At 36.7% G+C, this 13638-nt stretch overlaps 1 protein-coding gene across 28 annotated transcripts in view; it reads right to left on the bottom strand.

The window, feature by feature from the left end:
* Window positions 1–13638, bottom strand: part of NRXN3 (neurexin 3) — a 1418420-nt gene that overhangs the window by 478253 nt on the left and 926529 nt on the right. The gene's annotated exons all lie outside the window — the stretch shown is intronic.

Below are 13638 nucleotides of genomic sequence, written 5' to 3'. Positions count from 1 at the left end.
CCGCACGCTCCTCCTGGCCAGGCGGTCAGCACCATGGTCAGCACCATGGAGCCTGTGCCTCTCTGGGGGTGAAGATGCTCAAAGGCCTCGCTCAGAGGCAAAAGGCTGGAACCTGAGCCTTGGCTCTCAAAAGTGAATGTAGAGAGGTGGCCTGGGCACTTGGAGGGTGACGAGCTTCGTGGTTGGAGAAGCTTGAAGAAGGAGCTTCCACCCCCATGGACAGGATGCTCTTGGAATTCAGGACCTAAAAATTAGTGCTTTTGCCAACTGTCCTGGTAAAAGAACTTCAGAAGGGGTGAGAGCTGCATCTACTGGCAAAAGAGGAGTAACAGCCTGTCCAGGACTGGCCTCAGAGATGATACCCCTGGTAGGTGAAGCCTCTGGGCCTCTGGGTGCTGGGCACCAATGAGGGCTCAGCTTTTACAGCCAGGCTAAACCTGCAGGGGAGAGCAGCAGTAGCAGAAAGAGGCTTGGTGCACCTGTCGCAGCCATCTGTGACTTCAGGAGTAAGCTGACCCGGATTCTGTCAGGGAATGGTGACATTCTGGACAGACAGCCTCCATCCCACCCCGCCCCCCTTCCTCCCACTTCGTATGATAAGCTGGAGGCACAAACCCAAGAAGCAACCCTTCTAGACCCAGGGGTCTTGCTAGCTTTGTTCTGATTACCCTCTTTGGACTCACCTTGGTTAAAAAAGCACATTATACTTTTTGGAAGGGAGGCAGAGGTAATAATATTTTCTGGATAAATCATATAATATATACTATGTGACACTTGTTGGTTAAGTTTGTATATATAATTTCTTTCTTAAAAGAAGCTTTAGCAACTATTATATTCCTGCTCTCAAGAGGATTTAATTTCAAACCCCCTGAGAATAAAGAACAGAGAATAAGATGCTCCCATTCTCCCTTGAGACACCCCAAAGAGATACTGAAGAAGTCAGCATCATAGGTCTTTAAAAAGATAAAAATACCAAATCTATGGATGATTTGTTTTCAAGGTCATATATTAAGACCATTTCAGAATTTATAGCAGTGACTTGGTATTCTGGTTCTGAAATCAGTGTTCTTTTAAAGGTCCATGTTGTCTGTGGTAAGCAGTTCACAGCTATCCCAACTGCTCTGGCTCACTATTACAAGGTGATCCACAGCCTTTGAGGAAAGTGGCCCTCATTCAGCATCTTTCATGCTTTTGGGTGGTGTCCCACAAACACAATGTCTTAAACTAGCAACACGTACCACAGGAAGTGAGAGGGGTGGTTTATGGAGACTCAGTTTGAACCTCAGTTTCCTGCTCTGTAAAATATGGATAATGCCTCCGCTCAGGAGGTTCTTGAGAGTTTAAATGAGATAACATATACACAGCATCTGGCGCGGTGCCTGACAAAGAGCGGCAGTACTCTTTGTTCAATAGAAAAATAAGCTAAAACTCCAAGAAGGGTAAGTAGATGTTCAGTAGTAGATATTGGGGGTCTGATGTTATTGTAAGTAGAAAAGTCAAGGGAAACAACCTTATCCTAAGCATCCTCCTTTAAGGTAGAGAATTCCCATTCAATCCTGCTGCTCCTTTAGTCCTCCAGATGGAGTCCCAATACATTTTGGACTTATTCTAACTCCACATCATACCCTTAAGGGGACTTAGATGACCTGGCTTATACCTAATTCTCCAATTCCACCTTCTACTAGATGACCGCTTTACCTTCCAGCTCCCCTTTCTGCTCTTTGAATGTGTCAAGTTCTTTCCCAACCCCAAACTTTTATACTTGCTGGCCTCTCTTGTCTGAAGAATTTTGAATGTGATTGGTTCATTTCAGATGTTACCTCTTCAGAGACCCTCCCTGTCCTTCATCTGAAGCTAGCCATCACATTCCTGAAAGGCACTTTATCCTATTACCTTGTTCTATTTCCTTCACAGCACTCTCTACTTTCAGAAATTATTTTACCTGCATTTGTTCACAGTCTAGCTTCTTTAAAATACTGTAAGCTGAACCTTTCTTTTGTTCCTTTCCATATTTTGTGTGTGGAAAAGTTGGTAGCACATAGTAAAAGCCCAGTAAATATTTGCTGAATAAATGAATACAATGAATCAATTGCCAATCTCATATTCACACAGTCTTATACTATTAGTTCCCCAGATGCATTAATCTGGCTTTAGTGACATTGAGTCCCCAGAGACATGTACTCCCGGAGCTGATGAGTTGACCACCTATCCACATAATGTTCTTCTTTTCTAAATTGGCGCGGAGTGTTGGAGACTCTGTTCTTGACTTTGTCCCGAGGAAGCATGGGAAGCTTTGATGGACCTTCTCATTAATTCTCTGCTAGGCAACAAAGTGAAAATAAATCCTTAATGCAGTACAAAATCTGAAAATGCTGCTGGTATGTCACAGCTGGAGCTATTCATTTTACTTGTCATACTTATAATTTATTTATTTACTTTTTGCAAAATGTCAAAAGAAGTAGCCCTGAATTTGGTAAGGCTGATTCCATTTGGGGACCCAGTTTAATACTGAAAAGACTTATCAGAGGAAAAATTCAAGACTGTTTTATTTTTCTTCTTTCACTACAAAGAGATAACCCACACTTATCCTGACAAAATGTATGTCTTCCAATTTAACATTGTTGATTTCTTTTATTTTATTTTTTTATCCCTGCTGTCTCTTCTTCTAGTCAACACATTCCTACTTAGATTTATTTTCTAATTCTCATTCTTCTCAGTTCCATTAGAGTTTATATTAGGCTGCCATATGAAATATATTTTAGATTTTTAGATCCAGCAATAGCTTCTAAACACAGCCTGCAGCTAGAATTGTGGCTAAAGGGTTCGTCATCACCTTCACTACCACCAAAAGCTCCCCTCTTTCCTTCTGAGTTGTCCTCTCTAGTGGACCCCTAGAGTGAGAATGGCTTAGAATGAAGTGTGCAGCTACAGGATGAAGATGCGAGTGTTCTTTCAAGATCGAAAAGAAAAACAGATTTAGAAACATCACGCTCACCACAGATTTAAAGTTAGAAAGTATAAATAATTTTGGAGGAATGACCATGTATAGCTCCATTTGAAAAAACCCCCACAAAATCCTAACCATACCCTGGAACCTAAAGTTTCTGAATGAAAACTAGGTTTTAAAATCACCTGTAACTAGATTTGCCTGGCTAGTAGCTAGGTTTCTCTATTATTTCAGACTTCAGAATATGGCATTATAGATTCCCTGCTTTTAAAATCTCCTCTCTCTGTCCTACCTTCCATGAGATTGTCCCAAGGTGAGTGTTAGGAGAATCCTTACCGATCTAACCCTCTTTGTCTTGCTTTGGTCTGTACTTCAGCCATTAAGTAGTCTGGGGAATCTTTTGGCTCCTACAGTAAGCCTCATGATAGTACTTAATTGTGTCAGGTGCAAGGAATCTAATGTGCCCAGTTGGTCTCTTAAAATACATTTTGTCTCTGCACATGTATAGACTCTGACTTTCCACTTCACTGCCAGCAGGAGACACCTGTCAAGCTGTTTGTCGTAGGCACATCTAATATGACTGCAGAGACACAGAAATCGCCAGAGCAGTTGATTTCTGTGTGAACCCTACGCTCTTCCCTAAGTGCCCTCTCTTTCCAAATACAAAGCATAGAAATCCTTACTTTTTCTCTCTATGCAACATTCCAAAGGTGAATTAAGGAAGAGAGAAAAAAACCCAGAAACAACTAAACTCTCATAATGTGAAATGAAATAAAAGTCCTGAAAAAATACAGGTGACTGTTAACATGGCTATAAATATATCAGAGCATTCCAGTGACACCATAAAACAGTCAAACTTTGCTTTATTATATGTCAGTAGATTTATTTATAGCCACATAATTCATCCCTCTGCTCATTTATTTAAGAAAGCCATCCTGCAAAAAGCAGATTTTGATTATATTTTCCATTTGGGGCTATAAAAGAGAAGCTTTATTCTTTTAAGCAGCACTACATGTATTTGATTTTTAAAAAAGAAAGACAATGCCATCCTCATTTAATTTTACAACTTAGAGAATGTATATATTGCTTCGGTTTCTTTAACTTACACTTCTTAGGAACATCCATAGTTATTGTTTTGTCCTCCTTGTGGCTGAAATGGGGATATCAGAAATTTGGAATTTGCAAAGAAACCTTCCATGCCCCATCTCAGTATCTTATAAGTCTTTATCCAGTTTTAAGATCTCAAACCAAATGAATGATAGTTATCCAATAACAAAAGTAATGATATCACTTGTATGTTTATAAAATAATTATCAAATCAAAGATTTAGAGGATGCTTTGAGAGTGCATACAGATTTAGATTTGAGGCTCTGGTGCTCAACTGCCTAGGATCAAATTCTGATTTTGCTTGTTAGCTGTTATGAAAATGTTAACAAGATCCTTAGCCCTGTTATATTTCAACTTCTCCATCTGTAGAATGAGAATAATCATACTATCTAATAGTTTTGTTGTGAGGAGGTAGAACATTAATATACATAAAATGTGTGTAAACAGCGCCTGGTACACAGTAAATGATCAATAAGTATTATTATTATCCACATTTATTGGTCATTTACTGTGTGACATACACTGTTATTATTATTACTATTCTTTTTTTTCTCCTTGGTGACTCCTTGAAAGATGACTCCTTGAAAGTTATCCCTGCAGATAGTGTTTTCTTAGATACGAATCTCAAGAGAAGTGAGTAAGCAGAAAGCTCCCCCTGCAATTCCAACACATAGAGCGGAAAGTCACTCCATGTGTGACCTGACTCATTGGATTCTTTGCCCATGTTTTGCAGAATGAGGAACAGCTTCTTCACATCCTTCCCACAAACATCCTTCAAACCAACTCCAAAACAATGAAACTTACCTTGGACTCAGAAGCAGATAATATGGGCTACCAAAGCCTGGCATTTGTTGTGTAAGCGATCAATTTCCATTATAAGGTGAAACTCTCACCATCTCAGTTTGGGATCTTGATGGGCTACTTCTCTTTCCTGTCTCTCTATTCTTGCTTCTCCTCCCACCCCCAAAAATAACAATGGGTTCTAATTATTTAGCCTTCCCCCTAAAGCAGGAATTACAATGCCTTGTAAATCTTTTAAATAATTTCCATTGGATTTACATTGTATTTCTTTTTTAATCAAACATTTTTTTAGGCTATTGTGAATGTAACTAGCTTCTACTGAACTAGCTTCTACTCAGTATAGAAAGAAACTATTAATTTGGTGTATCAATTCATCTACTTCATGAACATTAAATGTATGCTAACTGTGAGCATGGTACCAGGTGAAATCCAGGGGTTTCAGTGATGAAAAAGAGAAGATTTAAGGTCTTAAAATGTATTTAGCCTGGCAAGAAACACACGCACGCACGCACACTCGCACACTCACACACTCACACTCACACACACACACACACACCCCAAACCAAACCATAAAATCCATCCATATATACAGCTTCCTAATTACAATGTGATAAGCGCTAGAATAAAGTATAAATGAATGATAAAAAATAGAGACTGAAACTAATGTACTGCAGGAGGAGGAGAACTATCAGGAGGAATTCATAGACAAGGTGACAAGTGCATTGACTGTCAAAGGACTAGAGTTCAAATCCTGGCTGTGTGACCCTGAACAAGTTACTTTAAACTTACTGAGCCTGTTTCCTCAAAAGTATTATTATAAATAATCTCTACCTCATAGGATTGCTTTTCTGGTTAAATGAAAAGATATATTTCAAAAGAATATCATAAATGTTTAGCTTTACTATTATCATGAACCTGGCTTTGAATGATACCAATAGACAGAGAAACAGGAATGCAAAGTAAAGGGATTAGCAATGCAGGGTGGAATCATCCATACAACTTCCTAAAGGAGGCAAATTTTGAGCTTAGCTATCACTTGTCACTTAGATTGTTAAGGCCTGAGAATCTCAGAAAGGGGTCAACTTTTTCTTTCAACTCAAAAACTGGTTGTTTCAAGGCATAAGAAAAGTCAACAAAAGTGAAGGGAAAGGAAGGAATGGAAGAGAAATGGAAAGAAACAGAAAAAAAGGAGGAGATGAGAGGGGAGAAGTAAAGGAGAGCGGAGCAGAGGAGAAGAGAGAGAACTCCCATATCGGAAGCAACATTCTTTGTCACTAATGACAGGATTGCCATATTCGGAGACATCAAATAAATATCATATAAATTTTAAAAAATTAAATATGTCATTGCTAGGAGTTTTCCTGTTTAATTTCTTCTATGTAATTACTTTTCAGATACTAAAATACCCATTGGATCCAATTAATAAGACTATAACTTAAATCTAGGAACCTCATAGTTCAAGCATCCATCTTATTCAACTATCTATTTCACTCACAATTCCATGAAGAGCACATCTTCTAAGATAAGGGGACAGAGATCTAAAACATCTGGTCACTTTCCTCTTAATATTGTGGAGCCTTACATTCATTCAGCAGAGAAATCTTGGAGGGAAATGAGATGAATTTTCCCCAAACAGAAAGTACAAAATGTTATCTAACTAGATCTAAAAATGTTTGCAAGATGGGTCATAAGGGCATTTCTCATCAGTATTGGGGATTAAACCCTTTCCAAAACTGATGGTGAGGTCAGCGGGGTACAAAAATATAAGTTAATTCATAGTAGGAGGAATGAGTTATTCTTGAAATAGATGAAACAACATTAAAATAACAATATTTTGGCATTGATGATATCTATGTCTTCCAAATCAACCATTTCCAATCTGGACAGGCAGAATTAGTTGTTCTTGTCACATTCTGTTATTATCATTTGGGTTTATAGCTAGGTCCCCTACATGATTTATAAAGGAATCATGTAAGGGAACCAGGGCCTGGCCTTAGGACCAGACAGCTTTAATTCAAATCCCTCTCCAATATTTATTAGCTGTGAGACCATGGGTAAGTTACTTAGCCTCTGAAAACTGATGACTTCTCATCAGTAAAATAGAGATCACAGTATTTGCTATTTCAAACTTAGCACAGTACCAGGACAATAAGACAATAAGAGATATTTAGTGGATGTTTGTGGAATAGTATTGGATACATCTAATTACTACTGTGGGAGAGAATGTTGTCTGTGTGTGTATGTATGTGTGAGTGAAACATTTGATATACATATAAATTATAGAAACTACAGAGAGGGGGAGAAAAGAGTTTGAAATGAGCAGACTTAAGAAAGAACTAAAATCTTGGAAATGTAACATAGTCGATGAAATATATATATCAAAAACTTGTAAAATATGCAAGAATCTCATTATAAGAAATAATTTTTAAACATTTAGAACCATTACAAAATTGGAAGAGACTCCTTTGAAGTCAATAGGCTTTCCATAACAGGAAATGTTCAAGCAGTAGATGGTTTTTAGAGACCCTGAAGTTACTACCTTGCAGTGAGAAGATGGAGTATAAAACCTTTCAATTCTTTTTCAAATTTATTTATGATAGTGATTAAATTTTCTTTTTAAATTTTTCTTTATCTTTTACTTCTGTATTTAGTTAACTGTGATTTCTTGGCCTCATCTTAAGGCTCAAACCCAATTCCTGGATGCTGTAAAACTTATAGCACAATCCTGTTTATTAAAACCTCATACACTGAGGTTAGAAATCTTAGAATTCTATAAAATAAATCCAGTATTGTACTAGAACTTCATTTTTTATTATCGCATGCAGTACAAGTTGTCTCTAGATATGTTAACAATTTTATGTTTCTATTTTAAATACCAAAGTTTTTTTCCCTTAGCAATGCCTACACAGCCACTGTTCTTATGATCTAAGAAGGCATTTCCATTGGTGAAGAGCTCACTGCTACAAGAAGCACATGCTGACTTGTTTGCCCTATTGTCCTTTATCTACCAGCAGTGAATCTTCATGGACTAAACATAAGTAAACCTGAATCCCCTTAAATAAAGACATGCATCTTGAAAATCCTGAGACAAAAAACAAAAACTGCTCTACTCTCTCTAACAAAGACAAGGTCATTCCTCCTCAAGAATTACTGATGAGAGAATAAGAGTTAGGTATTCAGAAGATACCTAAGAGTGCTAAGAAAACTGAGATACAGAGACAGAGAATGACTTGTTTAATATCACACAGAATTGCCAATGTCAGAATAAACTGGACTATTCCTCTAGAACATTACTCTAGAGTAAGGCACACATGTTTCCTATAGCAACAGCAATATCAAGTAAGATTATAAGAAAAATAACAATCCAGCAAGAAGATAACGTCCCATGAGAAACAATTAACAGACTTGATGGGAGAATAAGGAACCCAAGAATGTGAGATAACAGAACAATCTGAAAGAAATTGCCAAAATAAATAGGGTTGAAATGAATAAATCAATAAATTACAGAAATCACAGGGCAGAGGTAAGGTTTTATAATGAGCAGACTTAAGAAAATAACTAAAATCTTGGAAATGCAACACAGTTAATGAAATATTTTTTAAAAGTCAACAGGTAGATAAGATTATGTAGATGTAGCTGAAGAAATATTTAATAAATTGGAAGACAGAACTAAGGAAAGTTCTTAAAATATAGCACAGAGAGAAAAAGATTTAGAAAATATAAAAGAAAAAAATCATGAAGCATCAAATGAAAAATCTAGCATACAACTATTAGAAATTATAGAAAAAGAGAACAGAGAAAACGGGTGGGAGTAAGCAATATTCAAAAAGATAATGATTGGGAATTTTTCAGATTTAAGTAATATGAATTTTTATATTAATGGATCCTAAGCGAGAAAAACAAATAGTCACACCTTGGTTCATCATAGTGAAACCAAAATTTACCAAAACTAAAAGAAAAATCTTAAAATCAACAAATTACTTTTAGGTAGGGCCCATAAAGCAATAAACATAACAGCTCTGTTTTTTTTTTTTTTTTAAATATCAGTCTAGATTTACTTAGGCAAATCATTTAAGAATAGAGGCAAACCTAAGACATTTTCAGATAAAGTCTGAGGTGGCTTACCACTCATAGACTATCATTGGCATAAAAACTGGAGGAAGTATTGCAAAATAAAAAAACGATCCCAGAGAAAAGGAGTGGTGTTCAAGAGGCATTGGTGAGTGAAAGGAACTGGCATCACATGGGTTAATCTAAATAAGCATACTGTCACTACTACAATTGCCACCACCAATACCAATTTGTTTGTGGTGGCTTTAAAACAAGAATAATAACCAACATTTTCTTAATGCTTAAAAGTGAGGTATTATTATTGTTTCTATTTTGAGGAAAAGAAAGTGCAAAGTGTGACTTGCCCGTACTTGCATAGAGGCAGGATTTGAACCCAAGTCACCTATCTACTGAATCCGTGGTCTAAATCCCTTTATTATTCTGTTGTTTTACAAGTGAAGTGTGTAACTTCCAAGTCACGCCATAAGAGGAGGATGCTTGTTTTCTGCTTGCTTTCTACTTCATCTTTTTTCCCTTTTCTAGAACGTAGATGTAGAGATGAGCCAACTCTAGCCATGTGAATGAGGACACTGGTTTATCTGCTATTGTTGGGTTGTTGTTTTTATTTTTTGTTTGTTTGTTTGTTTTGTTTTTGTTTTTTGGGAGGGGAGGTTGGTTAATATTTGCTGGCTATATTAACTTGAATACTGTTTGGCTGTTTTTAACTGGGACCATACAATTATGCTTAAACAATACAAAAGCTTCCTTTCTCTCACACAGAAAAGCCTGAACTGGTTGGTGGCCCAAAAAAGTGTGGCTGAGCAATAGGAGAAAAGCAACCTGGGGCGTGGATGACCTGGAGAAGCATAACTGCTATATCCTCAAGTCAATATTCTAACTAATATAACTGGAAAATGTTAACTGAGAGAAAACAGATATGGAAATATTATTGTCAGGCAAAAGAATTTTACTACCAAAACAACATTATATCCTGAGAAAAACAATTTGCCCACAAAATATAGCAGTACTGAATCTGAATGCATCCAACAACAACCTCAGAATATAAAAAGCTAATATTGATAGACTGAAAAATGACAAATCCATGATCAGAAATCCCACTAAAATGTTTGTGCCATAGGAGTAGGTGTTTTTGTTTGCTGACTTTCTAGAACTTACAACAATGCCTGGCATATGCCAAGAGCTTAACTATTTGTTAAATAACTATATCCTTGTTAAAACCGATAAGCTGGGAAAAAAACAGCAAGGCTATTAGTTTAAAAAGGAAAATTGACAGACCCTAAGTAGAACGATTAGTAAGTCCCATCCTTAAAATTATATGAAACATAATGTAAAAAGTGGCCATGTATTAGGACCATAAACAAATACTGAAGAATCAATAACTGCCTTCCACGTCTTCTGCCCACAATGTAATAACAGTTTAAATCAATTACCAAAAAACTCCACTATATATGTGAACGAAAAAAAATGAACTCTTATTTTCTCAATTAAATGAGATGCTTCCTTCCTCCTATATATAAATTCATATGTATGCTTAGAAAAAAATTATCCTAACTTACCACTTTATATAGTGGAATATTATATGTGATACTTTCAGAAAGAAACCTATGATCAAATTCTTCTAATTCTCTTCTCTTTTTTTTAATAACAATGTTCATCACAAGTTACCCAAGACACATGTCAACATGCTTGCTCTGTAATAAAATAAAACAAATGACATACAAGTGACTGTTGCAGAGTATGGGCTACCAGATAACAATCTACATATCCCTATTTAAACAACTTTCAGTTATAAACAGTAGAATTAAATGATGTCCAAAGCATGTGCATTAGATATTGATATTTATTACATAGTGTTTGGGCAATTTACTCTTTAAAGATTAAGATAGTTTGTGTTCACTGTCTGAAAATGGGAAAGGCAATCTGGGGTTACATTAAGTTAGTGGATAATCCACAACACATTCCATATTCAGATAACTTGCGGCTGTTCATAAAATTACTAGCCTTTGGAAATATGAAAATTAGAGGTTTACTGCCTGCGTTCCTATATCGAATGACGGCCAGCCTCTCTTTTTTTCTCCAAAGTTGCTCCCTTCCTTTTGTAGGTCAGGGTGAGTCCCCAGATCATTTACACCATTCTTGTTACTATTTTCTGCATGTAGAAGATATTCATTTCCTGAGAGTGCCAGTCTTTATTCCAAAACCAGGATCAATTATAATTTTTAAAAGTACTGCTCAATCTGGAAACTAATGCCAGGAAAATGCATTTAGAGGGTCTGACTTCTGATCCTCTTGGTGAAAATCCTGGGAACAATATTCCAAAAGAGATATTTGATATGAGCAATATCATCAGTAACAACGATGAGCACAGAGCTTACTTTTAAGCTATAAAAAAAGAAAGAAGATAAAAAACTCATGCATATAATATACAAATATATAAAATATAAATATTTTATATATATTTATACATTACATATATATAAAACTTGGAGCCAAAGAAAATCAGAGGCTTTTGAAGTTATACCAGAAGAAAGACCACATTTTTGTCCCTTTAAACCAACTTTTAAACTAATGGAGAAGGAAATCTATTATATATGATTTCCAATGATTTAATATGGTGTGGTTGATAAATGTATTGCCATCCTGTATTAGAAATAAAAATATCTGGACTTTAATTCTTGGCTCTAACATTAATTGCCAGACATTAGGCAACTCACTTAACCACAGACATAGCTCATATAGATTCTCAATTTGTTTTTAAATTTAAATTTTTATAATAGAAACTGAGGCAAACAAGCTGCACAGCTCGGGAATAATAACACATGTTGGCATGCTGTACCCATTATTAATTTCCCCTGCTGTACCTCTTTCCTGCCTGGCTTGGCCAACCACCCACCTGTTAATTTCAAGCAAATGAATGTAGACGACAAGGTATTTACTGTGGATTCCCTAGGAATCCAGAAGAGAATTCGCAGGAGTGGTGGCAGAAGAGGGAGGGGAGGCAGAAATCTCCCGCCACATATATCTTAGCCCAATTCAGGCAGAGAGTGAGCCATTCCATCCAAGGGAGTGTGTCTGTGTGGGAGCAAAGCTTCACAGAGGGAGTCATCGTGCTTGATGCAATTTCCTAAAATGTATACTTTGTTGGTGTTCAGAAGAACAGAGAAAGGTCAGTGCATTGAAAGAGAAGATGAGAGGACGGTGTGCTATTGGGTGGTGCTGCATATTCTTGGAGTTTCTGTAACACCACTAACGAACAGTCTTGACTCGTTACTAGTAAATTAAACAGCCATAGAGGCATGGTGAAGCTTTGGGAAGAACGACATCCAATAAATGTCAGAATCCTTGTCCCCTTGACCGTCTCTCTTATTTAGCTCCTGCTGGGACTAGGGGACTTGGGGGTGGGCGTAGGATGGTGCTTGCTTTGGGAGTTACTCAGCAAATGGTGGTTACTAAATGCGGCACTGGGGGAGCAATAATAAATTTAAACAACTACAAGAAGCTCTTGGCCTTTTCTCTCCAGCCCCCACTATCCCACTACAGTTAAAGGAAAATTGGTAATAGCAGAAATAGCAACAACCCCCAACTGCCCCCACCCCCACCTACCAGATGCAGGAAGAGACTTTTGGTAGCTTGACTTACGTCATAGGAGGATGATTACATGCATGGCCCCAAGGAAAACAAAAACTAAAAATATTTATAGGTTGTTATAATTTCTTCTCTCCTAATTCATTCCCTCCCCTAGTACATACACTCGACCAGGGCTCTTGATGACCAGTTCCAAACAAAGTTAATTTATTTTTTATATCATAATTTTTTAAAGTTTTTTTCCCTTTTACTATTAAATAAACCTCTGTGAAAGTATTCCCTTTAATAAGAACAGCAGCAGATAGATTTTAGTTATCAATTATAAGTCTCCATTTTTAATAATGGTATATTTTATTCTGAATTTTGATAGGCTTATTTGTGTGTGTGTGTGTGTGTGTGTGTGTGTGTGTGTGTGTGTGTGTGTTTCCTGGAAAGAAGGTATAAAACTATTTCTTTAAATTTTTAAAGAATTTAACAATCCCCAAATGTTGAAGAACCACTGATTACTTCAAATCCCTCATTTCACAGATAAAGAAGCTGAATCTTAGAAGGATGGACCACTCAGAGATGCATAAAAAACTCTAATAAAAATAAGATCCAGACTTCCTGCCTCCTAATTTGATTGTTAATATGTTCCTCCCTTCCTCCCTCCTTCCATCCCCATCCCTCTCTCCAAAGATACCAAAACATGCTTTCAGAGGAGTTGAGCATTTCACCTGAACACAGCTAGGACACAAAGAGATATCTTTCAATCTTCCAAAGTACATCAATGTATAGAAAACACTCCAATTTTAGCATGTTGATTTAGATGATAGGGTTGGTAATTTTTTTAACTTATGCTTATATTCATTTAATATGTTATACAGATGTGATATTCTATGACTGACAACATAGGTCTCTACACATACGGCTAATAAGAGAATTCCATTAAAGAATATTGTTTAAGGTTCAACATTATCCCTTCCAAGTTGCTATGAACCTTAACATAAAGTCTTCATGCCCTTCCACTTGTGTATGGTCAGGAGACATTAAGTGAATGGAATTCCAGTCCCCTAATAGTTCATTATTAAGACTGGGGTCAAACATTCAAAAGAGAGAGTACATGTACACACACTCACACACGCACA

Source organism: Rousettus aegyptiacus, unplaced genomic scaffold (genome assembly GCF_014176215.1).
Source record: "Rousettus aegyptiacus isolate mRouAeg1 unplaced genomic scaffold, mRouAeg1.p scaffold_m13_p_3, whole genome shotgun sequence".
NCBI classification, from domain to species: domain Eukaryota; kingdom Metazoa; phylum Chordata; class Mammalia; order Chiroptera; family Pteropodidae; genus Rousettus; species Rousettus aegyptiacus.
The sequence above is the reverse complement of the archived record's forward strand: the minus strand, read 5'-3'. Positions and strand labels throughout refer to the sequence as shown.